Here is a 23,884-nt window from a genome sequence, read left to right as displayed (position 1 = left end):
CCCACTCCGGGCCACTGGCCCATCTCTGAGCAGGTCTCGAGCCCCCTCCGCCCCAGGCCCAGCCCTCAAGCTCACCTCCTGACCTCTCTGCCTCTAGCCGCCACCACGGCCCTGGTCAGGCGGCCTGCTCCCCCAGCTTTCTGCAATCAACTCTCAAGCTTGCGGGCTCCTCTCAAAGAACAGCACACACATGGGTCTGGACTCTCTGCCTTCCGGATGGGCCTTCGAGAGCTGGCCGCCCCACTGCCCCCCTTCCTCATCCCCCACTTGGCCTCTGCCTGATGCTCACTGCCTCCGTTAGGTCCAGGAGACCCTCTAGTTCTCTCCCCTGTCCTGCCCCGAAATTGTCTGGTGAACTCACCCCTGCAGAAGCCCCTCCGCAGAGCATGTCCCTCCGCCCCTCCGGGCCATCTCCCTCTCTGGGTTTGCCGGTGTGCTGGCCTCGGGTCAGCCTCCTCTGCTCTGGCAGCCCCTCCCTCTGCCCTACCCCTGCACTGGGTCCTGGCCTCCTGTCATTCGCCCTCTCCCTGGAGGCATGCATCGCCTCGGTGGCTTCGCTTACCAACCAGTCCCCTGCAGCCCCCAAACTCCAGCCTGAGTACAGCCTGCCAGATGCCCCCCTGACCACCCTCCAGAAACCACACACCCTCCCTCTTCCCTCCAGCCACCTACCTCTATGCTTCTCTCTTCCCTACAATCTGTCCCTTGCTTACCATCCCTGCATCACTCATCACTGCCTATCTTGTTAACCATTCTCCAGTTATGCTGAACTAGCTTCTGGTCCTGAATTGTCTAGTCTCAGGGCTTCACACATGCTGTTCCCTCTGTGGGAAACACTCTTCCACCCCCAAACTTTAAATGACTATGTCCTAATTCACAGGTCTCCGCTCTGGCCCCACTTCTCCCAGGACCCCCTCCAACTCCCCAGCTTAGCGCTGGAGACCCTCTCATGCACCCGCCTCTCTCCCTAGACCTCCATCAGGACTGGCATCATGGTCATTGCTGTGCAAGAATGTAATTCTGTGTGTCTTATTCAGCCCTGGATTCTCAGCTGCAAGCATACACCTGATTCAGAAACACTCCAGTTTGTTGAACTTCCAGTTGCATGAAATAGGTGTTCACCTCTAGAGAATGAGCAGCTGGAGGGCAGTGACACCGATCTAACTCTGCGTCCCAGAGCCTGGCACACAGCAGCCTCAGTAAATGTTACTGCTGATGCCACTCCTAGCGAGTAAGACAGTGCCCTGCTGGATAAACTGGGACAAGCTGATCCTCCTGGGGTCAGGGGAAGAAGAGCAGCTGGTCCAGGGCTTCAGGCTGACCACACATGGTCAGTCCCCACAGGTTCCCAAACCCCAAAAAGATTAGCTCAAACTCGTGACCTCAGCTCCATTTAGCAGAAGAATTGTGTCTGGCTACAGTGAGCATCTAAAGGACGTGGTGAGGATCCGCTCCAACCTGTTGGAACTGGACCTCCCATCATCAGACCTCTCTCTGCTGCCTGTAGCAGGGTCCTGGGGATGCCCAGTGCCTTCCTGGGAGCAAGAGCCCAGCTGGCCACATGACTGAACTTCAGAGCACCTGGCCAGCCCTGGCACCAGGGCAGCCCCCTGGCCTTGAATCCCCAGACACACACACACATACACACACACACACACCCCACCACACACAATGCTGCAGACTGACTGCCCATGAAGAGCCAGGCAGTGACCCTTGGACCCAGGGCTATGCTAACAAACTCAGTCGCCAAGTCCTGGCTGCAGAGAGCTGCTCTGGCAGGGACCCGATTTCAGCAAGCTCGCCTGCGATCTCATCGGCCTCGGAGACAGCGAGAAGCCCCTTTTGCAGAACCAGAATGCAGAGAAACCAGTGAAAATTGAAGCTGCAACTCCAAGCCTCTGCCGGGCCGAGGCCAGAGCTGAGCACCTGCTCCAGGGACTGAACACTGGGAGCCTTGCACACAGCCTCCAGCGGCTCCCAGCCTCAGCCTCTGACTCCTCCTTTCTCCCCCTCCCCCTCACCATCCCTGGCAGACAGCATTAAAGAGCAGAGATAGGAGCCGCTATGTATCCCAGAGAAGCACTGAGTCACTCTCACGGGGGTGCGGCCCCCTGAGCATTCCTCAGGGGAGGCAACATGGACCTGGGGGCAAACGAGCAGGGGAAACAGTTAGAGGCTTCTGGAGCTGGGGGAGCCCAAGCAGCAACCTTAGCTTGGAAGCCGCAAGTCCTAGAGTGAATTATGTACCTTCCCAGACCCTCAGCATCCTCATCTCTAAAATGGGGATATGAATGGTGCCAACCACAGAGGCACATCACTCATGCCTGGCAATGGTGTTGTTTCCTCTTCTGTTAGTAAACTGGCCATTGTAAAGACTGTCCCCCAACAAATAGAATAGACTGATTTCCTGTGCCATTGACAGATCTATTGTATTTCCAACATCGCACATAATTTCCTTCCCTGTGCAGGTGGTGGGGAAGAGAATGGCCCCTACTTGCCAGAGTCAAGCTTATTCACTGAACAAACACTGGTTGAGGACCTGCATTCTAGAAGGGGGAGGTAGATAATGAACAACAAGCCTACCTAATACATATATAGTTATATAGTGGGTCAAAGGTCACACATATTCTGGGGGGGAAAGGAGTAGGGAAGGAGAGCTGGGCGGTGGGAGGTGGGAGGCAGGTTGTACATTAAATAGATCAGTCAACACGGACTTGCTGAGAGGTGAGATTGGAGCCACGGCTGGAGTCGATGGGAGAGAAATCTGGGGGAAGGCCTTCCAGACCGAGGGGATGGCTGGTGCGAGGCTCTGAGGTAAGAGAGGGCCTGACACGGTCGCCAAGTTAACCCAGACTTCTGGTCTACCCCTTGGCCCCTAGTTCTGATCCAGGCCATCTGCTGACAACCAGAATCAGGTAGTCCCAGCCTGGCCAGGTCTAGTGGCTGAGGCCCTGCCTCCCTGACCTGCCTGATTTCCTGGCATCACCAGCTTCTCCAGGAATATGCTGTGATGGCAAGAAGGCCCCTCAGAGCAAACTGCACCCCGGGATATTCCATCTTCCCTATTTTCACCCTGTGTTTACACCTGATCAGCCTGCTGGACTGGACTTTCTCATACAGCCTGCAACAGGGACCCACCCCAATTGTCTCTTCAGGTCCAGCAGCAGGTCGCACTGCAGTGGTCCAGGGCCAGGCCCCAGCCTCACCAGGCCATGCACTGCCAATTCTCCCCAGGCGCAGCTCACGACATGGTGAATGGTGGGCAGACCAGAGGTGGCGCTAGAACGGGAGGGCTGCCTGGACAGATGGGTAGGTGGAGAAGGGCATGGACAGATGGGTGGGTCACAGAGGGGCTGGCTCCAGGAGAAAAAACAGTGCCATGCTTCCCCAAAAAGCATTCTGAAGGGTAGCATTCTCCCACCCCTGAAGCCCTGCTGCCAGCACCCCCATCTCCACAAACACAGCCACCCCAGTTTCCAGCTGCTACTGCCAGACTCACACCCAAGTGACCTCACCCACCTCCCTGCATGACTGGCTGTGGAAATGCAGATGCCGGACATATACAGCCCAAGTGTCTCAGTGCTGTAGGAAGCAGGCCAGCCATTTTCAAACGTTTTAACAATAGCATTATTTCTTCAAAAGAAAGCTCATGAGGTGCTCTAGCAGACACATTTTTCCACGTGAAGCTGATCTGACTAAAGTGAAAATAAGGAACACGGCTGGAGCGTCAGCACCCACTCCTGCAGCCCACCTTTTGCCATCAGTGAGGTGCCACTGGGCTCCACAAAGCACACTTACACGCTGCCCAGCCAGCCACCCACGGGGCTCCAAGCCCAGGGACAGCAGCGGCTCTCCTCGGCCTGCGGCTCACAGCTCGCAGCAGTTACAGGCCCAACCATGGCAGCAGCGAGACGGGAGTAGATGAGGTGCTTATGCGTGTAAGAGAGAGCGTGTGTGAGTGTGTGAATGTGCGTAAGAGAGTTGACAGAGTGTGGCTATGTGAGCAAGGGAGGTGTGAGGATGTGTGACAGCGTGAGATGGGTCTGTGAGCATGTGTGAGTGTGTGAGAGAGTCTGGAGAGATCTGTCAATATATAATTCAACTCTAAGCACATAGGCCATAGTCACAGCCATTTCAAATGGCCATAAAACAGAAAAATAACTAGGAAATCCCTACATTACAGGGACCCTCAGAGAAGGGAATAGTGTGATAAAGGGCTCTCTGAGCTAAGTCCCACCTGCAGGGACCCGGGCGGAGTGGGCAAACAGAAAGGACCTGCGGCTGCCCATCAGCTGCCCCATTAAAACCTTCTCCACCGCTGACTCTGCACCTGAGCTCAGGTGCAGGACCGGCCCCACGGTGGGAAGCCTCCCAGGCACTGGTCGCAGGTGCAGAGGGTCCCAGCAGGGTCCTCTGCCAGCCTCAGGTCCTCGCCTCACAAGGAGGGGCCGCCTGCTTGGTCACCATGTACCAGGCAGGAAACTGAGTCCGGGCCACCCAGGGATGCTGCCACTAGAGCCGAAATGTTCCTATGGCTGCCTTGTGGTGCTTCTCACGTCCGTCATGGACGCTCCGACTCCTCAGACCAGCAAAAGCAGAAGTTGAAGCAACTCCTAAGGGCCACCGCCCAGCAAGTGGTCAGACGGGGTGTGGCCCCAGCCTGTTCAGAGCCTGGAGCCTCCTGCCCGGTGGAATCGCACACTGGGTGATTAGCTGCGAGAGGCCCTTCTCTGCACTGGGACCACTGGAGGAGGTGCCAACTGCAATTCCATTTAGAGGTAAGGAAATGCATGCAGCCAGGCCTCCATCAGTGGAAAGGAGACTAGACAGATGATGGGACCATGGCCGGGCCACCACAGGGAAGAGAAGCCAGGACAAGGGGGTAAATTCTGCAAGGATGGGGCGGGTATCAGACAAACTGCTCCCCATTCTACACACACACGTGTGCATGCACTTATGTACGCACACGCACGCACACACACCGAAGCCTGCTTTCCAAACAGTCTGGTCAGGGACCTACCTAGCAAGATGGGTTAGCCAGGTCTCCCCACTCCCAGGGCCCTCTCCCTCCAGACCCTGTGCTCCTTAGCTCCCCTCAGGAACTGGTATGTACAAGTGAACAGCCATGGTCAACACTTTTTTTTCTTGTCTTTATTTCACAAAGGAAAAGCCTCCAATTAAGCAGCCTGTCTGCTCCTGACAGCATGTGCTCCAGGCAAGCCGGGGCCAGGGGCTTCTCCTGCCCAGTCAGCCTGGAGGGTCTCACTCAGGCAAATCTCTGTGGCCTCCTGAGCCCCCTCCGCAGCCTCAGGGTCCTAGCAGCCAGGCCCGGTAAGGGGCCAGCAGTCAGTGGGGAGCCCACAAAGGTGTGACAGAGGGGCACTTAACAGAAAGCAAGCACAGAAGAGCCGTCCAAGACAGGAGAAGGCTGGAGGCAGGCAAGGGAGGAGGGGTGGGGAATGACCCTCCTTTCAGCACCGGCAGCGCCAGGCCCCGTGTCAGATGCCCGGCACCTTCACAGGAAGTAAGGTTCTTTTGAGACAAGGGTCACCACATCTATTTGATGGATGAGGGAGTTGAGACTAAGAGAGGTTAAGACACTCGCCCACAGTCACACAGCTAATAAGTGCCCAAGCTGCGACTGAGAGAATCAGAGGACCTGCTGGGGGTGGGGAAGGCAGAGACAGGGGAGGCCAGGGCCTGTACTTTGTGGCTTTGGTGTCCTGCTGAGCATGTGAGGACTTTGTCCCCAGGGGCCTGCTTCATTCCGCAGAGTAGGATGGGAAGCACAGACCTCCCTCAAAGGACATCTGAAGTCACGCAGCAGCCAGGCCCCAAGGTCCAAGAGTCACAGCTATTTCCAGCGTGTTGCTCAGCCCCTGGGGCCGGTGGCCCTTCTCTTTGATAACAGACTGTATTAAACAAAGGATTAAACCTGCACAGGTTTGCCTTTGTTCTGTGACAATGAACTCTCCCAGCTCTCACGCAGCTGTGCTGGAAAGCTGAGCTCCCCCCAGGCCCACCTGCTCACCCACAGCTCACGGGTGTGCAGACACAGGAGTCCACCGTGGCCGTGGGCACAGGAGAGCCCCGGACCGGGAGGCACAGGCCCCGGCACCTCAGCAGGCGTTCAGCCACCAGGCACGGGGGCTCACCAAGGAGACAGCCCGAGTCTAAGGCCATGACAATAGACTCAGAATCACCCTTCAGACCACTGCACCTCCGAATGAGGGCCCTTAGGTGGAAGTGGGAAGGCAGGAGGCTGGGGATGAACTGGGGCAGCTGCTCTCTACGCCTTTGGAACCTCTCCCGGCAAGCACCCTGACGCTGGCCTGCGTGGCTCAAGCCTCAGCTGGCGTCCCAGAACCCTGACGGTCACAGCCCCTCTGATGGCACTGTGTGGCAGCAGTGGGCCAGGCACTCGGGACTCATAGGAAGGCTTGCTGGGTGGGGCAGAATGAGGCCAAACGGGCTCAGGCACAGGCAGCCAGGACAGGCCACTTAAGGAACAAGGAGCCGGGTGGGTGGCCGGCACTCGTCCTGCAAACCGCGGGCTGGCCCCCAGGTGGGACACGGTACCCTTCCACAGGCGGCCAGCTCCCAGGGGTGCTGGCCCTTGAGGTACGGCGCTCGTGCCCTTCTTTCAAGCATCCTGGGGCTGATGCTTTTCACTCCAGGTGAGAGAAGGAAGTGTCCCCGGGTGTTTCTTAGGAACAGGAGAGACCCGCACCCTCGCTGTCCCAGCGCAGCACTCAGGGCCTTGGTGACACGCCGGATTCATGAATATGCACCAAACAGGCTGAGAAGTGTTGCCTATCACCTCTAGATTTTTTAGGTGTGCGAACATCCAAAAATCAGCATGGTTCTAATTTCTACTTGACAAGTCAGTGCAGCGAATTTAAAATGAAAAATGTGTTACCTTCCACTTCCCTTTGCTCCCCCCAGGCTAACTGCTGGTGGCTTGGTGCTGTGGGGCACAGGTCTCGCTCTGGGCATGAGGCACGAGGTGCTGGGACGGAGCCGAAGCCCACGGCCAGCAGGAGCCGCTGGACAAGTGTTCACAGAAAGCAAGCCTGCTCTGGCCTGGGGCAACGCGCTCACTGCTAGGCCACCCTGCCGCCCTGCAGAGAGGGGACGACCGGCCAGGGGACAGCCTGGGGCTGGGTGTCCTCCCACGCCCCACGTGATGTGTGACTCTTGGCAAACTACCCAACCCTCCTTTGCCTCAGTTTCCCCATCTGTGAATAGGGGATCATTTTAGAAGCCACCAATTAAGTGAATTAAATAGATTAAGGGAAATAACGCATGTGGATCATGGCCTGTCCCTGAACACTGTAAGTACGCCACAAGCCTTAGCTGTGATTGTCATAAAAATGCATGCTTCCCAAGAAATTATTATTGATGGCCACATCCATTAACAGGATGTACATTGGGAAAGGAAATGGCACTTATCATAAAATTCTGGTTTTATTTATTTTATCTTAATAGTCATTTTATGTGTATATAAAAGCAGTGGATACAATCATTCAATGGGGAAAACATAATTAGGAAGCTATTCTGCACATTATACTTTCATTTAAAATTTACTTTAAAGAGCAGTGGACTATTCTCCTCAAGTATTAGTCTTACAGGAGGGATATACTCACTTTTAAGGAGTCAGGGAGCAAATTTGTACTCATAAAAGAATAAAGTGCCAATGAAGGTGCTTTATAGGGGATACCACAGTTGGTTTCACTGATTCCTCCATTAAAAGTTCCAAAGGTTTATTTTCCAGAAATATTCAATCCTATAATTCCTATTCTGACTGTGCCCAAATACGGCCGCCTTCATCCGAAAGGCCTTACTCGTTGCTGAAGAACCTGCGGGTGCTCAGAGGACCACTGTGAGAAGCACAGCATAGGGGCCCCAAGAAAACACTTAAAAACACATCGTTGGAACAGGGGAGACCCCGGAGGAGTTTTCTGAATGAGGGTCCTTTAGCTTGGAAGCGAGAGGTAAAGGTCTTCTCTCCCTAGGGCTTTGCTCCTCTGCAGCCGCCCTGCCTTGATGGCCCCCAGGAGCCCCCTCATACCCCGCCCTTGCCTCTGTAAATATTAACTCACCCCGTGCTCCCCTTGTCTGGCCACACACAACACGCCCTCCCCAGACCACGGGGCTCTTTCTAAACCCAGTTAATCCGCCGCGATAGGCAGACTCTGCAGGATAAGAAGCTAACCCAGGAATCTCCCAGTCTCCCCAAACCGAGGTCGCCCCTTGCTCACACCACGAGTCTGTGTGGCTGGGGGACCTGGGCCCACAGAGGCTTGTCTTGGGACCTGCCTTGCATGTGGCTTCTGGGACTACTGGGACAGTGACAAGAGAACACGCATCCGTGCTGCTCACTACCCCATGGCCACAGCTGCCACAGGAGGAGACCGTGGTGCCCAGGAAGGAGGCCCAGGAGTCTGGGCCTCACCCCTGCAGTCGTGCCTGTGGCCCTACGACTTCCGAGCTCCCACCGTCTGCCCAGGTCCCCTCTGGGACCTTCCCACAGGCCGCGTTTCACCCTCTGTGTAGACTTGGCCTTGATCCTGCTTGCTCCCCACTGCCAGGGGACCTCTTCCTTGTCCCAAACACTTTGCTGCAGGGTCTCTCATGCCCTGTGACCACACCCCAGCACTGCCCTGTTTGGGGACCTTCTCTGCACACACCTGTCCCTGGCTGAACTGAAAGTTCTTGGGGACAAGCGCAGGGCCTCCGTCCTCTTCCCCCCAGGTCCAGCCAACAGACCAGCCTCCAGAGCCCAGAGCATAGTCCCCTGCTGCGTCCAGTCCCCAGAGCCTGGGAGGAATTGTTCTCAGCCGGACGATTACAGGTTAACTGGAGAGTGTGAGAAAGCTTATTTCTCTGAGCATGACACAGCACAGCACTGCCACGCTGGCACACAGCTCAGCTGGCACACAGGCAGGAGGCTCTGGGGCCTGCAGGCTCACAGATTCCTTGCACCCTGCAGTCGGTTTCCATCCCTGGACCTGTGCACATGGAGAACTGTTCTCTAAGATATGTCACAAGAAAAGATGTAACCCAGTGTACTTATTTTCCATTGCTGCTCTAACAAATTATCCTAAACTGGATGGTTTGAAACAACACCAATTATTATCTTATAATTCTGGAGGCCCACAAAGTCCAAAATAGGTCTCACTGAGCTAAAATCGAGGTGTTTGCAGGGCCATGTTCTTTCTGGAGCTTCTAGGGGACAATCTGCTTCCTTTTTCGCCCAGCTTCTAGAGGAAGCCCACGTTCCGTGGCTCCTGGCCCCTCCCACCCTCCAAGCCAAAGCGGCCGGTGGGGTCTTCCTCGGATGGCGCCACTTGGACACTTGCCCTTCTGCCCCCTCTTCCACACTGACAGGACTTGGGCCCTTTTAGATAATTAGGATGATGTTCCATCTTCCATCCCAACATCCTTGATTTAAGCCTGCCTGCAAAGTCCCTTTGCCATGCACAGCACCATGCTCACGGGTCCTGGGCCTTAGGACGCAGGCATCTTTGAGGAGCCTTCATTCTGCTCCCCCTTTCTGCGGACACCTACGGCGACAGGCTAGTGTCAGGAGGAGAAGACGGCCTCGGTGCCTCACCCATGTGTCATCTTTGTAATTAGTGAGCAACACCCCCAGGGTGTGATGGAGGCTCATGAACCCAGGAAGGACCTGGTCCCGTTTTTAGCCACCAGATAAACAGGAAGTTTCATCCAGAAGGTGGCATTTCTTCTGCTCTGTGAGTCACAGAAGGGAAAGAGCTGGAAGGGCTGGGCTTGAAGAGTGACCGCAGCCCCCAGAGGGAGAGTGCCCAGGGACCCTGAGCAGCCCTGGCCTGGGGTATCCTCTGGCGGAGAGGACATCCTGGGGACCCGGCTGAGGGTCTCCGAGGCAGGGTGAGATGCACAGTGTGTAGTGCCGAGCCCTAGGGACCACAGGAGGGTCTCCGAGACCCAAGTCCCTTTGTCAGACTGACGGTGGGGTGGACAGAGTAGGGCCAGGGCAGGGCAGGGCACTGTGGAGCGAGAAGCAGAACTGCCCAGCTGGGGAAAGCAGTAGCCCAGTCACAGCCATGCCCCCAAGGGCCAGGAGCGGGGCTGCCGGACAGGCTGAGCAGCCAGGAGCTGAGGAGGCTGGCCGGGGGCCGGGGGCCCTGGCGGTCAGCATCCTGCGCAACAACCTTCTGGCCCCGAGCCCTGCTTGTTTGAGCACAAAGACGTTCTTTATCATCAAAAATCTCCAGAAATCAAGACTCATGCAATCCTAGCACTCGAAGGCATCCTAAAATGCTATCTGGCCCACCCCACGGTGCTGGAGGAAGGCGCTGTCCACCCCTTTGTAGAAGTCATAAGGCCATCCAGGGCCACCGGGCAGGTGGCGGTCATGTGGGGCTGGCACCCTCTCCCGCTTCTTCCCTGATTATCAGATGATGATGGGGGGCAGAGACAAGGGCAGGGACTGCGCCCCCAGCTTCCTGTCCGGGACTTCGAGCCCCACCTCCAGCAGCTGTAGGAGCCCAGGTCAGCGGGGTGCCCTGTGGGGCGTGGGCCTGACAGAAATCGGAGCCAACGAGGCCTGCACCCTCATTCCCGGCCCCGCCACCCGTCCCAGCCACAGACCCTTCTGCCCAGTAGCCTCCCTGAGCCTCAGTTTCCCCATTGGAAAAGAGGGGGAGTCCAGGGCTTCCCTCAGCACTGGCCCAGGGCTGGCCCCCGTGCCCTCACCTTTCCCCTCCTGCTGACCAAATTCAAGTCAAGCCAAATTGATTTTCCTAATCAGCCCCACTAATTTCCTGTCCCGGCCGTTTCCAAAACTAAAATGCCTTGCTGTCCAGGGTCTGTGGTCCGAGCTTCCTGTGGTCTTCCGTGTGGGCCACATACCAACGGGGCGGGTGAGGACGGGGTCAGGCCCTGGGACTCTGACCGGCCCCGGCCCGTGGTGGTGGCGCAAACAGTTTAATCATTAACTCTTTCTCCAGTGCAGTCAGCCGCCCCCACGCATTCACGAGAGGCTAACCCCTTCGGCTCGTTCGACATAACTCGGCGCCCACATTACAACAGGACCAACATGCTTGCCTTCTGAGTCACTCACCAGCACCATATTAATGCCTTTCCAGAGCGCTTTATTGTCGGGAATCACGTTCGCTCTGCCCTCCCCTCCCCGGCCGCCCTGCCCCTCTGCGCTGCCTCCCCTGTCCCAGTGCTCACCTCCCTCTGCCAGCCTCAGGCCTCTTCTAGCATCCTCCAGCGCTGCTGCCCTTCCCAGGGCGGCAGCCTGCAGGCCCGCCCCGCCCCCCGCGCACTGCTGCCCTTCCCTCTCCCCTGCAGTCTTGAGCAGCCCGGGGCTGAAGAAACTGCACATTCTTCCTTTGTCTGCAACTCTGCTGTGAAACTGGAGGGCGTCCCCTTCACCCCCGTGGACTTCTGAATGAAGCCCAAATATTTTAAACGTCCTCACCCTGCTCTCGTCCGCGCCTGCTCTGATTCTTTCAGAGCTCCCCATCATGCGTGGCGCCCAATATCAATTCCTCTTTCCAGCTGGCGTCGGGCGCCAGCACCAGGAGGGCCCTGCGCACCCAGTCACTCCTGGGGCCAGGCCGCCGGCCTTCTTGCCGCCCTCCGCCAGCAGTGCCATCCGCCTGCCTCCTCCTCGGCAAGACCCTCTTGCCCCTGAAGGGCCTCCCAGCTCCCACCCTTGCTCTCCTTTGCTAGCAGCAAAGAATAAACCGCTTATGAGCCAGATGCGCACAGCATCCCACATCCCGGCAGAACTGACACAGAATTGTGTAAGTCACACGGCAGGAGCCGGGTGAATACTTGGTGCGTTCAGGTCCATGGCTGCCATGACAAATTACTATAAACCAGGTGGCTTAAAACAATAGAAACTTATTTTCTCACAGTTTTGGTGGCTGGAAGCCCAAAATCAAGGCGTGGGCAGTGTCACACCCCCTCTGAGACTCTGGGGCAGGATCCTTCCTTGCCTGGCAGCTTCGATGGTTGCCAGCACTCCTTGGCACTCCGTGGCTTGCAGATGCATCGCTCCAACTTCTGCCCCATCAGCACATGGCATTGTCTCTGTATCTTCTCTGTGTGTGTGTCCAAGTTTCCCTCTTCTTATAACGGCATCAGTCATTGGACTAGGCCCACCTATATGACCTCATCTTACTTTGATTATATCTGTAAAAATCCTATGTCCAAGTAAAGTCACATCCATAGGTACCCCAGGCTGGGACTTGAACACAACTTTCTGGAGGACATCCTACCCACACAATAGTCACATATCTGCCCAGGTTTTCTGATCTTTAAGATTTCACTCCCATGCCCAGGTTGTGATGAAATAAAGAAGATGGAACCCCGCCACTTCCTGGCAGAGATTTCTCAACCTTCTTCTGTCAAGACCCGCAAGGCATTCTTTCTTGCAGGTGTAACTTGGAGCCCACCAGCTGCGGCTACTCCTTCCCTGTTTCTCTCCCTTTCTCCTGAAACCAACTAGAGTGAGACTGACAATATTATAGATAAAAGCTGGAATCTGTTCTAATTTATGTGTTTTTAAATTTTAGGCATCACTGGCAAACACTGCCACTTTAAAACAAATAAAAGTTTGCCTGAAACTTCAATTGTCCTCAGACACTAGGAACCTTCAGTTCAGGTGGACAATTGCAAGCAGCTGTTCCCTCCCCCTACACAGCCCAGGGCAGCCGAGGAGGCCCTGTGGGCTTAGGTCTGGGTCTGGCCTCACTGTTAACCAGCTGCACAACTGTGGGCTAGCTGTTCAGCAATCTGAGCCTCGGTTTCCCATCTGCACAGTGCAAGCCCCTGCCTCAGGGGAGGATGGAGTGGAAGGCACTGAGAAACAGAACACACCCAGCAGGTGCTGAGGCTCAGTACCTGTCAGCTGGGGTAGCTGTCGTTACCAACACTCCTTGGGGTGGTAGGCCCTCCAACAGGAACCCAGACGTCAGGGCCAGAGGCAGTCTCTCCGGTGCTTGAAGGCTTTGCTAAATTCAACAAGAGGCTCTTTGCTGAGTGTTCTCAGAGACTCCGAGGCTCCACAAAGCCACGTTGGTTCAAGTCTGCACTTGGAAGCTAGAGCTGGGACGGCTCCTGGAGGAAGCTGACCCAGACAGGCTTGCAAGAAGTTACAGAGAAGATGTTTCCCCATGGCCCGTCCTTTCCCACCTCCCTGGTCTCGGGAAGGGTTGAGAACTCTCCCCACGGGCCCTGACTTCTGGGGAGCTTTGCAGGGACCAAGTCTCGGATATCTAGGCAAGCCAATGACAGCCTTTAAATCAAGTGATTTGAAACTCATTTTGTCCCAGGAGGCTTTGAGAGTTTGAGGACCCCTGGGTGGCTGAGAGTCCTGTGCTTGGGAACCAGGCCGCTTCCCCACCTTGGACGCCTGCAGCATCCCCCCGTTGCCCTCCAGAGTACTCTGCGACTGAGGTGGTCGTGTAGCAGCCCCCTGCACCCAGCAGTCCTCGCCCAGAACTTTTTTAAAGCGTGAACCAGACAACACCACCACAAATCTTGCTCCTTGTTGCATTTTCCGCCCTCACATTCCTAAAGTGCTCTCCTCCGTGAGTGGCCAGCCTCTGTTACTTCTGTTTACATTTTACAAAACTGGAGACTTTCAGAGGAATTGATAAGAATGAAACCCTGGTTGGAACAAGTTGCTCCCTTCTAATTAGACGTGAATGTTCGGCCGATGGGAAATGATACTGAAGTGCGAGGCGTGTTTTCCCAGAAACGCTGCTGCCTAATTATTCACCATTTTTCTTTCATTATCATTCATCCAACATCATTCATGTTGTAATTTTTCATGCTCGATCCTAGTCCACTTTATTAGCAGTGTGTAATTTTCTCTGAGTGGGTATGGCCGGGTTCGTTGTTTTGTCGGTGAAGGGGTTTGTTCATTCTTTTATGAAAAACCTCTTGTCTTTCTTGTTCTGTACCAGGGAAGAGAAAGGACAGCGTGAGAGGGGAGTCCTGGACACGGGGACCCCACAGCACTTCTAGATGGAGGTTTTCTTAAAGTGGATCCTGGCACAGTTGCTCAGATGAAATGAACCCTCCCAGAAGGGGAATAGCTCCGCCGGCTTTTCCGAGAACAGTAACAGAATACCAACATTCCTGCTCTCTCTTCCTGGAGGTGTCCTGCCAGGTGAAAACCCTCGTCAGCAACTCGGAAGGCAGCCCCAGAGTCCCCTGAATGCACAGAAAGGGCCCTGCCCCAAATGTCTCAGCACTCCCTGAGCAGGGCAGCGCCTGTCGGCCCACCTCTCCAGCAGTAAGGACATTTCCTAGAGGCTGAGGCAGGTTCTGGAAACCTGTCACCTGCTGCTTCCCATGCACTGATTAATGTTCAATTACAGCCCTGATTTTAAATCCAGTCATCCTAAATCTAGACTGACAGGATATAGTCTCAAAGTCCATCAGAAAAGGCATCGCCAGCTCTGGGTCTCTCCACTGATGTCGTTTTTGAAAGCCTATCCCCATGCCCTGCACCGTCTCTGAACCCCAGAACCATGAAGACAGCTCAGAAATATTGACTTCCCAGGACTCAAGCAATCACGGGGTGACTTTGACTGAAACTATCGTCTTCCCCCTTCCCCTCGTCTGTGGTGCAGACGTCCTGCGCTGTCCCCAGGAACCATCCCCAGAAGTGGTCCCCAGGGAACACACCTCTGCAACCTCAAACCCTCCAAGGGCTGCCTTTTAAAAGTCTCCAGAAACCAGAGGGGGTAATCTAACGCTCCTCCCGATAAGCTCCTGCCCTGTCTTCTGCCCAAATACAATGGTCCTCATTAGCTTGCAGAGGGGCTTTGGACTCACACCAAACCCTTCCCTGCGGAGCAGCGCTGGGGCCCACAGGCTCCGCCTTTCTTTGTTGTCTGTTTCTAAGGAGCTGATAAGGGGGCCTTTTCTGCCCTGCACGCACCCTGCAGGTGAAGTCTGTCTAGGATACTGTGGGGCTCTCCGCACACCAGTGGCTCTTTTTTAAATGCTGAGAGTAAACTAAGCTGTTCTGAGCAGGACCAGTTTGGGGAACTTTGTGGGGACAGGTGACCGTGAAAATGTTGATGCCCGTGGATAGTACCCAGGCAAGCTGACAGGCTCTGGGGACAAGCTGACAGAGGTGGCCTTGCAGGTGCCATTTTCCCCCTGGCCTCAGCCCACCTACAAGCTGTGCTCCAAAGAGTCAATAAGAAGTTAAATGGCTCAAATGCAAAATGCTCGTCTCTCAGAAGCAGTGTTTGAGCTGGTCCTGCGGGTACCAGCTAGCCCACAAAATTTGATTTCCTCCCTGGGGTTGCTGGCTTTCACATCAGTGATGACAACGTGCATGTTGAGTCCCAGCACGGGGCCAGCTCCAGGGGAAAGGGAGCCAGACAGAAGCTCCCCCGCCCCCACTCCAGACAAGTCAGCGTGAGGGAGTCCCGGGGGGGCAGCACTTGTCTTCAGTTAACTCTCACCCCTCCATCTCTGTGCCCTCCTCTCCCTGGGTGGAAGTCCCAGACTCTGACAGTGCCTGTCCTTCAGGGATGGGGTCCCACGGGCCTCCACCCCTCTATCCCGGGCCTCCAGCCTCCCAGGGCCCTGTAGGATCGGTGCAGGCTGGGGGCCAAGCCCCCTGGCTGAGCGCCCTGGAAGAACAGCAGCAGGTGAGAGGTGGCGGCCCTGCCTTGCCGGCTTTAGGACGGCCAATATCATGTCACTCCAAGGGATTTGCCTCCTCTGTCAGACAGAGGCACTGGGCCCAGACCACCTCATACAGGACATGAGCATTTTCAAAAAGAAAATATTGGTGAACCCTAATGAATATCTACCTGATAGATTTTCAGGCAGCATCATGAGACATAAATGAACACATGGGCAGTTGAGAAGAAGCTACTTTGAGGCCAGTTGCCCATAGTCCTCTCTCCTCAGCCACTGCTGATTTTTGGTACCTTTCCTTTCCCACCGCACAAGTTCTGAAAGCCCCAAGCTTCCCCGGACGGCCTCAGGTCAGCGAGGCCAGAGCTCGCTCAGCCAATGAGACAAACCAGAGTGGCTGTTTATAAACCCATGTGTTGGTGAAACTGAGACCTCCTGTTCTGGGAAGCCCCCCAGGTCACTGAGCCCCATGTCTGCACACAGCTAAGTAAATCGGACTCCCTGGGGCCCACCAGGACACAGTCCACGACATGGCCCATACCATTAGCACAGTTAGGAATTCTTAAGTGCGACACAGATTGGCCATTATCTGTGAATGCCCTCGACTTCTATTAATATATTATTGTTTTATTATCTCAATTCTCTCATTGACCTCCTGTCAATGTAATTGCAATTCTACATTCCTCCTGGAGGCCATTGGAACTTCCAGTGTTTTCTCTAGAGCTGTGTCTACTCTATTTTAAGCAAATCCAGGATGGGGAGGAAGATGATGGCCCCTGATACAATGAAGTGTTTTACTTTATAACAGATTTTCTCTAGGTTCACTTTCAGTAGAAAAGAGCACACAATGTGTACTCAGTATAGATTTCATAAGTGAATGCTTATTATCCTATATGCAGGCAACTTTTCAAAAACTCCTTAGTCCAAAAAGCAAGGCTTTCCTACAAGGATAATGAGCACAGTATAAAGAGCAAGAAGGCCCCCCTAAAAATCCTACCAGAGAGAAAACCTGGCAGCCACACTTGCACACCACGAGGACGATCTGCCCACAGAGCTCAGCACATGCAAACCGTGGAGGACCGCACACTGCATGAGCAGGCAACCCTGGGTGACCCTGCAGGCTTCGGACGGGGGGCTCCAGCACTTGCCCTGGGTGACCCTCCAGGCTGGGGACAGACACTGGAAGCATGCACCGATCCACTCTTTGGAATTGACTTCTCTGTCCCTTGCCAAGCTCTCGGTAACATCAGTGTCCCAGCTTGTGTCCCGGCCTCTGGGCCCAGCACCAGGCTGGACTCCGGGCAGTTAGAATGTTTCGGGTGTGGTTTCCACCACCTCAGGCAGGTGGTCTGGAGACATTCTGGTGGTAACAATGGGAGGAGGGTGCTACTGGCATCTGGTGAGTAAAGGCCAGGGATGCTGCTACACATCCTATGAGACGGAGGCTCGGCCTCTTCCACCGAGGCTGATCTGCTCCAGGTGAGGAGACGAGGCGCGGCGGAGCACACCTGATCCCACAGGGAACGTGTGCAGAAGAGCTCTACGCTGAGCGCCGCGGAGGCTGGGCGGAGGGGGGGAGATCGAGGGCCGCGGCGGCCTCTGAACCCACCTCTCTCAACACCAGGTGTAAAGGTTGTACTTCTACCACTGGCGGGGCTCTTCCTACCCCTTCTTCCCTTGGACCTAGAATCTCCTCTCTTCTCCTTTCCCGGTTTTAAATTAGGAATATTTGGTGGTACGATCATGTATGTTTAAAACCAAACAGAAATTTCCTGTTCCCTAGCACAAAATAAAATTCAAGTTTATAAAAGGGCCTGTAAAATCTCATAATCAAGCCCATTAGCCAAGCAAAATGCTCCCCTTTGATTTCGTGGTGTTTAGTTTTCTTTTCTTAGCACCACTTCATTAGCGCGCTTTTAATGGATGTTCTCCCAGCCTGCTGCTTGAAATTGCTGAAGAAGAAAAACACGACTTCATAAAGTACAAGATACAAGGGAAATATCCCTCCGCCCTTAGGTGTGGAGGCTCAGGGAGAGCAGAGACTGGGGGGGGGGGGGCCGCACAGGGACATGCCGCCTGGTCCCAGACACCGCGGCCGACTGCAGCGTCGGAATCTTCTACCGCATTTTTGCTCCCTGGCCTCGTTGCTGGCCTCGCTAATTTCCAGCTCTGTGCTGCTTCAGAAGACCAGATTTTCTTGATTAATAACAAAAGGTTTTGTTGGGATCAGAGCTGTTTCCCACCATCTCTATGCAAACCCGGCAACACAAACTGTGTACATTAGCATTTCAAGGCACTTCGTATTACTGATGGCAAGAAAAGCCCCTCTTGGTGGGTAAAATCTATTTTGTCCTCTCTTGTGACATCTGTTCTAACTTTTAAAGCCAGAAAGGAAACTAGATAATGCCAGAGTCCTTTGATTTACAGCACTTGCCCTTCGGAAGCTGCGGCTCTCTCTGAAAGCACGAAACCTTTCGGGACAGAAGCGGGAATCTACGGATTCCGTTCCCGCGGGAGAGAGCTGCAGAAGTGATTCTGAACTGGCCATTCAAACTTTTAATTGTCCTTTTCATGATTTTTTAGTTACATTTTCAATTACTTCTAAAATTCCCAAAACCGAGTCTCTTAAACTTCAAATTGGGGGGGGGGGGGGAGGGGAATGTGAATGTTTATCGCTACATATGCTATTGCGTTTCTTCTCTAATTCCCCCAAAGCTAAGTTTGCTTTCGTGGAGGGAGGAAATTGAAGCACATTCGTTTAGGCAACTGAAATAAGTGTGCGAATATGGAAGACAGTGACAGGATAAAGAGGAAAGGAGTCCATCAGATAGCTGCCTCCTCCCATCTGCGCTGCAAGAGCTGGGGTCCCTTACCCTGGTCAGCCCCGGAACAAAGCTGAAGGCAGAGCCCAGCCGGTTCCCATTCACTATTCATTCAGGGGTCCATCCGCTCCACATGCATGCAGCCCTCTGCGTGCTAAATCAGGGCCTTCTCCCAGGATTGACATGGTAATGAAGTCCTGGTGCTGCCCGAGAAAGGACCGCCCTAGGGATGCCCCTCTGACAAATCCACCCTTTTCACCCCATTGAGGCGCCAAAATTATCTCATAACATTACAACATCTGTGCACAGGACTCCTGCCTTTTGGAGCTGGGCCTGTTTATCACGTGGCCAAGCCTCCCACGCAGCTCCCTCGAGGTGGGGCGCCAGCCTCTGGCTCCCTCCCTCTGTGTCCTCAGCCCTGGGGCTCCAGCTTTGCCCAGAAGTGCAGAGGCCTGGGTGCTGAGAGTTAAAGGTGGACCGAAGAGTTAAACTACATCATGTGAACTTGCTGTCAGAGAACCTTGTAATTAGTTCAGCAAGGAAAACCAGACAAGGTGGGGTGTGGTGGGGGGGCAGGGCAGTGGGGGAAGTGAGGAGAAGTTAGCTCATGAATTTTGCTCAGGCTCTAGCAAATGACATTTGCTCAACTAATAAGTGTATTTGAACTTTATTTAAACTGGCCCAGGTCAATAACATCTAAGGGGGAGCATGAGATTGGGGGAATTTATAAAAGATTGCACCATCTGCAACTTATATGTGCTCTGCCCTGATACAATGATTTCATTTAATTTGATTTGACATTTAAGAGCCTTTTTTGGAAGGAAAAATGAGTATTTCTATATTCGATTTGCAATAACCTCACCTGACTCTGCTCATAGCCAAGACGAATAAATGTCACGTTCATTGCAAACAGTTGTGAGCCATCCTGGGGACAGGCCAGAGGGGACAGGCTGAGGGCCTTCAGCAAATGTTCCCGCGGCACATCGAAGAGCCGGTGGGCTGTGAGAGCTCAGGCTTGTTTTGTGTTGATTCCTGTGTCCAAATGCAAGTGATGGTTTGGATAAAATGTTCTTCACCACATGCGATGGATTTTTGGCTGCCAAGGGAAGCACAGAGCAGCTCATTCAGCCATGCCTGCACTGCAGGGCCGCAGAGCTGAGGCCAGTGTGACCCCAGCTCTTTGCCAATGTCCCATTCCCTCTTTCAGCATCTTTCACAAGCCTATAGGTCAAGATCAAGCTGTTCTGACATCACAGGCCCTGCAAATGCCTCCCTGGCCAATATTTTTCCTTCAACCATCCTTGAAAAAAGCAGCTCTCTGGTTGCTGACCTCCAGGGTCTACAGGCTCATGGGACAAAAAAAAAGCAGGAGGTGGAGGCCTTTGGTGGTTATGTCATGTTCTGGACCCTCCACTCAGAACACTGGGTGTGAGACCCACAGGATGTACCCCAGAAAAGTCTCCTAAATGGGTCTCCTGCGCTCATCCTTCAGTCACCACCTGGCTTCAGCCCTCCGAACAGCTCATCTGGGAAGGTGCAGGACCCTCCTAATGAAACCCCTGAAACCAGTCACCCTCCACCTCAGCCTCCACCCAGCAGCCCAGCCAGGCTCCCAAAGTAGTGGCCCCAGACTTGCTACACACTGAATGCTGATGGGGTCCCACCCAGAGTCTGAGGCCACTGGTCTGGGGAGCAGCCAGGCTGAGAACTTGGGTCCTGCCATGTAGGTCTGATCCCTGTGTCCCCCACGCTCAGGGGCTCTTCAGAGATGTCCCCCTGCCCCTCAGGCTTTCCTGAGTGAGTCTCAGGGCCTTCCTGGGCTCCTCACCCATCCGCCACCAGTATCCTTAGAACCCTGGCCCTACCCTGGACCCTAAGCTTTCAAGGGCCCCACACTGACCCTACTTGGTTGAGCTCCTCCCCACAAGGGTACGTGTCTGTTCTGGGTTGAATTGTTTCCTCCCCAAATCCTTTTGCTGGGGTCCTAACCTCCAGAACCTCAGAGTGGGACCCTATTTGGGGATAGGACTTTACAGAGCAAATCAGAGGAAGGTCATTAGGGTGGGCCCTGATCCAGTATGACTAGTGTCCTTGTAAAACTGGAAATCGGGACACACACACACACACACACACACACACACACACACACACACACGGGGAATGCCATCTGAACATGAAGATGGCATCCACGAGCCAAGGAGCGGGGCCTGGAGCCGACTCCCGCTCATGGCCTCCGAAGGAACCAGCCCTGAGACCTTGCTCTCAGACTTCCAGCCTCCAGGGTCACGAACAATGCATTTCTGTTGTTCAGGCGCCCTAGTCTGCGGGGCTGTGCCAGCCAGCCCAGAAACAGATGCTGGGACTGCAGGGCCAGGGGGTCCACCCACAGGGAGACCACACCCCAGCTTCTAAACCATGTCCTGGATGCCTACAACCCCAGAAATTTCTGCCAGAGGGCTGGGCTCCACTCCTGGGCTCTCCCCAAGGGACCACACCACTGCTAAGCACACCTCAAGGCCCAGCTTTTGTGGGCTGTGGAACAGGAGCTTGCATTCAAGGGCCGGGGTGTCCACAGGCACCTTGAAAGGCCTTCATAATTCCGTGCAGACCCAGAGGTTGGAAGAGGAAGGGGGAGACGTAGGCCAGGGGCCCCTGCTGCCCCCTTACTCTGGGCCTCATGACCATCAGTGGGCCTGCACCCTTTGACTCCCATCAAGGCTGTCACCCTCCTTCTCAGGGCAAGAGTGTCAGGGGCAGCAGGGAAAGTGACGGGGAGGTGGCCCTTGTCCCAGGCCACAGAGTTTCTTCCCAGGGTGACAGGAGGCTATGGATCTAGAAGATCTCCATTTTCCCAGCCACCTCTCTCCGGTTTATTACTTCACCAAGACTTACTTTCTCTCACACCATAGCCATGCCCTTAGCCAAAGCCCTTTCCAAGTTTCCAGTGCAGGCCACCAGCTGGTGAAGAGGCCTTCTGAGCACTACAGGGCGGTCAGCGCAGTGGGGGCGAAGCTGCCCCCCAGTGTGTGACCCACCCCGCATGAGCCTGGGTGAGGAGGTGCCCACACAGTCTTCAGCACAGCATGTTCCTGGAGCTGTGCCTCCCTGCCCAGTGCCCCCAGTCCCTACCGCAGGCCTCAGTGGGCAGCAGGCGCTGGAGCTGAGAGCTCTCGTCCCACCAGGCCCCCTCAGCCTGACTGCCCGACAAGCCCAGGCACCCAGTGGGCCACAGCCTCTGAGGTCATGGGGCATTGCTTTTCGGCCAGCGTTTGTGTGCCTCGGTCTGGCTAGAAGCCCTTGCCCCCAGGCCACCTGGCCTTGCATCACTGGCAGCCCCTCCCCCTGCACCCCCCAAGCCTTACCTGCCTCAACTCCACCTCGAAGGACCCGCAGAAACAACAGTATGTGGGTCACCTGACACTGCAAACCTGAGGCGGCCCCCGGCTCCACAGGCTTGGCTCCTCTGTCCTCCGAGGGCAAAGTCACAGCCTCAGTGCTGGGAGGGCTGAGGGCCCTTGTTCAGGGGCCCTCCTAGACCCTCCGCTCCTCCTCCAATCATCAGCTCAGTATCCTGAGCCCTTCCTGCTCCTTCCTGCACCCTGTCTGACACTAACTTTCCAGCCCCACCGGCCACTGTGGAGCCCATAGCTTACAAGACCTCACCTACCGCATGTCCACTTTCACACAGCCTGCAAAGAAATTCAGGGCAGACAACTGGGTGATGCGGGACTCCATGAAGAGAGGCCACACCGCGGAGAGGAGAGTACCCAGCCAGTGGCCAGCACCAAGGCCTCAATGAGGGCAGCAGGGTCCCCAGCCCCAGCCCAGCTGTGCCCACTTCCAGGCCCAGCGAGAATGTTGTTGCTCTGGGCCCTCACGTTAGAGAACTGTGCTGTCTGGTCCCGATGACCCGGCAATCTCTGCGCAGGCCTGAACTGTTTTCTGGGTTCTAATTTACCAGTGTTTTTGTTTTGTTTTTTGCTTTCCCCATTTCATGACCTTCCTAAATTATTGCTCACTGCTTCTCCAGAAGTCCAGCTTATAATAGCCAAATAGTCTGTACACTCTGGTCTCATTACAAAACCTATTTATCTTCCTTAAATATCCCAGAGCAGTAAAACTAAAAATATTATCGAGTTATTTTGGCTGAAGTTACCAACAGCCTTTCCATAGCCCTTAACTTCCTCCTTTTCTTTGACCTGGGTTTAAAGGAAAAAATACGTGTACAGATCACTCTGGCGACCTCCTTTTCGGAAAAATGTCACATGACCATCATTTTCCTTCTTGTCTGTCAGTATCTCTCCAATGTGGGGCAGTCGGTGCTCCACGATGCCTCCGCATTCGCAGGTCCCTTACCTCAAGGTCCTTACTTTTCCTGGCAGCCACCCCCCCATCCAATCATACCTATGGTTTGACAGCACAGCTCACACAGCTCACTTGTCTTCGTCAGCCAGACCCTGGCCTGCAGGTATTGTTGAATGAGCTGTTCAGTGGGTGTCTTCTGGATGGCCTCCCCTACCCCTCTCTCCATTCCCTGTTCAGCTACACAACCCCTGTTATGACATCCCCCCCTTCCAGATTCCTGCACTCCAAGGTGTCACCACCTTTCCCACCCTGGCCCACCCCACAAGCCACCACCCAGAGACTGCCAATCACCAGGACAGGGAAGGACGCACACATGGCCCGTTACATTTTTCAAACTCACAGTGTATTAATACTCAGCAAAACCACCTTAGCACCCAGAAATTCCACTGTAATCATTCAGTGGGTGCCCACCAGCCACACACTAACAAAATCATGCAAGACATAAATACAGAGAGCATGGTGTCTGACCTCAAAGGGCTCCCCGCCTGGTGAGGAGGAGACACAGACACGGGGAGAACGCACATGCAGGGGACTCAGGGCACGAGCAGAGAGGAGCACAGGGGCGGGGGGCGCCTGAGGGGAGGGGTCCTTCAAGGGTGGGAGGGCCTGGAGAGTTGTAAGAGTGAAGGGCACATTTGAGCAGGCCCTTGAAGGATGAGAAAATCTTGCCAGAACGAGAAAAGAGAAGGGGGTCCAGGCAGAGGGGTTAGGGGAGCTCTGGTATTTCCTTACCTCCTTCAGTGAATCTGGGCTTAGGTGGTACTGACAGGTAATGGGTCAGCCCAGTTCAGGACTAGGGTGAAGATTTGAGAGGCCTTGAGTGAAACATTAAAGGGGATGTCAAAAACTCAGTGGTCAAGATAAATCATATTTTACTGAAATATTTAAGAAACCAAAATTAATGCAAAAATCCCTGGTGAACAAAATACCTTATTTTTATGTAAAGATCAGATCAGTGTTACTGATTTCTCCTCCTGTTTCTGGCTCATTTTCACTGTGAAGACACCACTTTTTAAGTGTTCACAGCT

The 23,884-nt window shown here is 54.6% G+C and overlaps 2 long non-coding RNA genes across 2 annotated transcripts in view; one reads left to right on the top strand and one right to left on the bottom strand.

The window, feature by feature from the left end:
• LOC118973920 (uncharacterized) overlaps positions 1–23,884 on the bottom strand; it is a 63,393-nt gene that overhangs the window by 18,369 nt on the left and 21,140 nt on the right. Inside the window, exon 4 of the long non-coding RNA XR_012122903.1 lies at positions 11,224–13,961. This is a non-coding gene — a long non-coding RNA (uncharacterized lncRNA). The remainder of the gene's footprint in view (positions 1–11,223; positions 13,962–23,884) is intronic.
• On the top strand, positions 4,243–7,302 carry LOC140844492 (uncharacterized). The gene is made up of 2 exons (XR_012122913.1): positions 4,243–4,778; positions 6,946–7,302. It is a non-coding gene; the product is annotated as an uncharacterized lncRNA (long non-coding RNA).

This window comes from Manis javanica, chromosome 1 (assembly GCF_040802235.1).
Source record: "Manis javanica isolate MJ-LG chromosome 1, MJ_LKY, whole genome shotgun sequence".
NCBI classification, from domain to species: Eukaryota; Metazoa; Chordata; class Mammalia; order Pholidota; family Manidae; genus Manis; species Manis javanica.
Note: the sequence above shows the minus strand (reverse complement) of the source record. Positions and strands in the feature narration are given on the sequence as shown.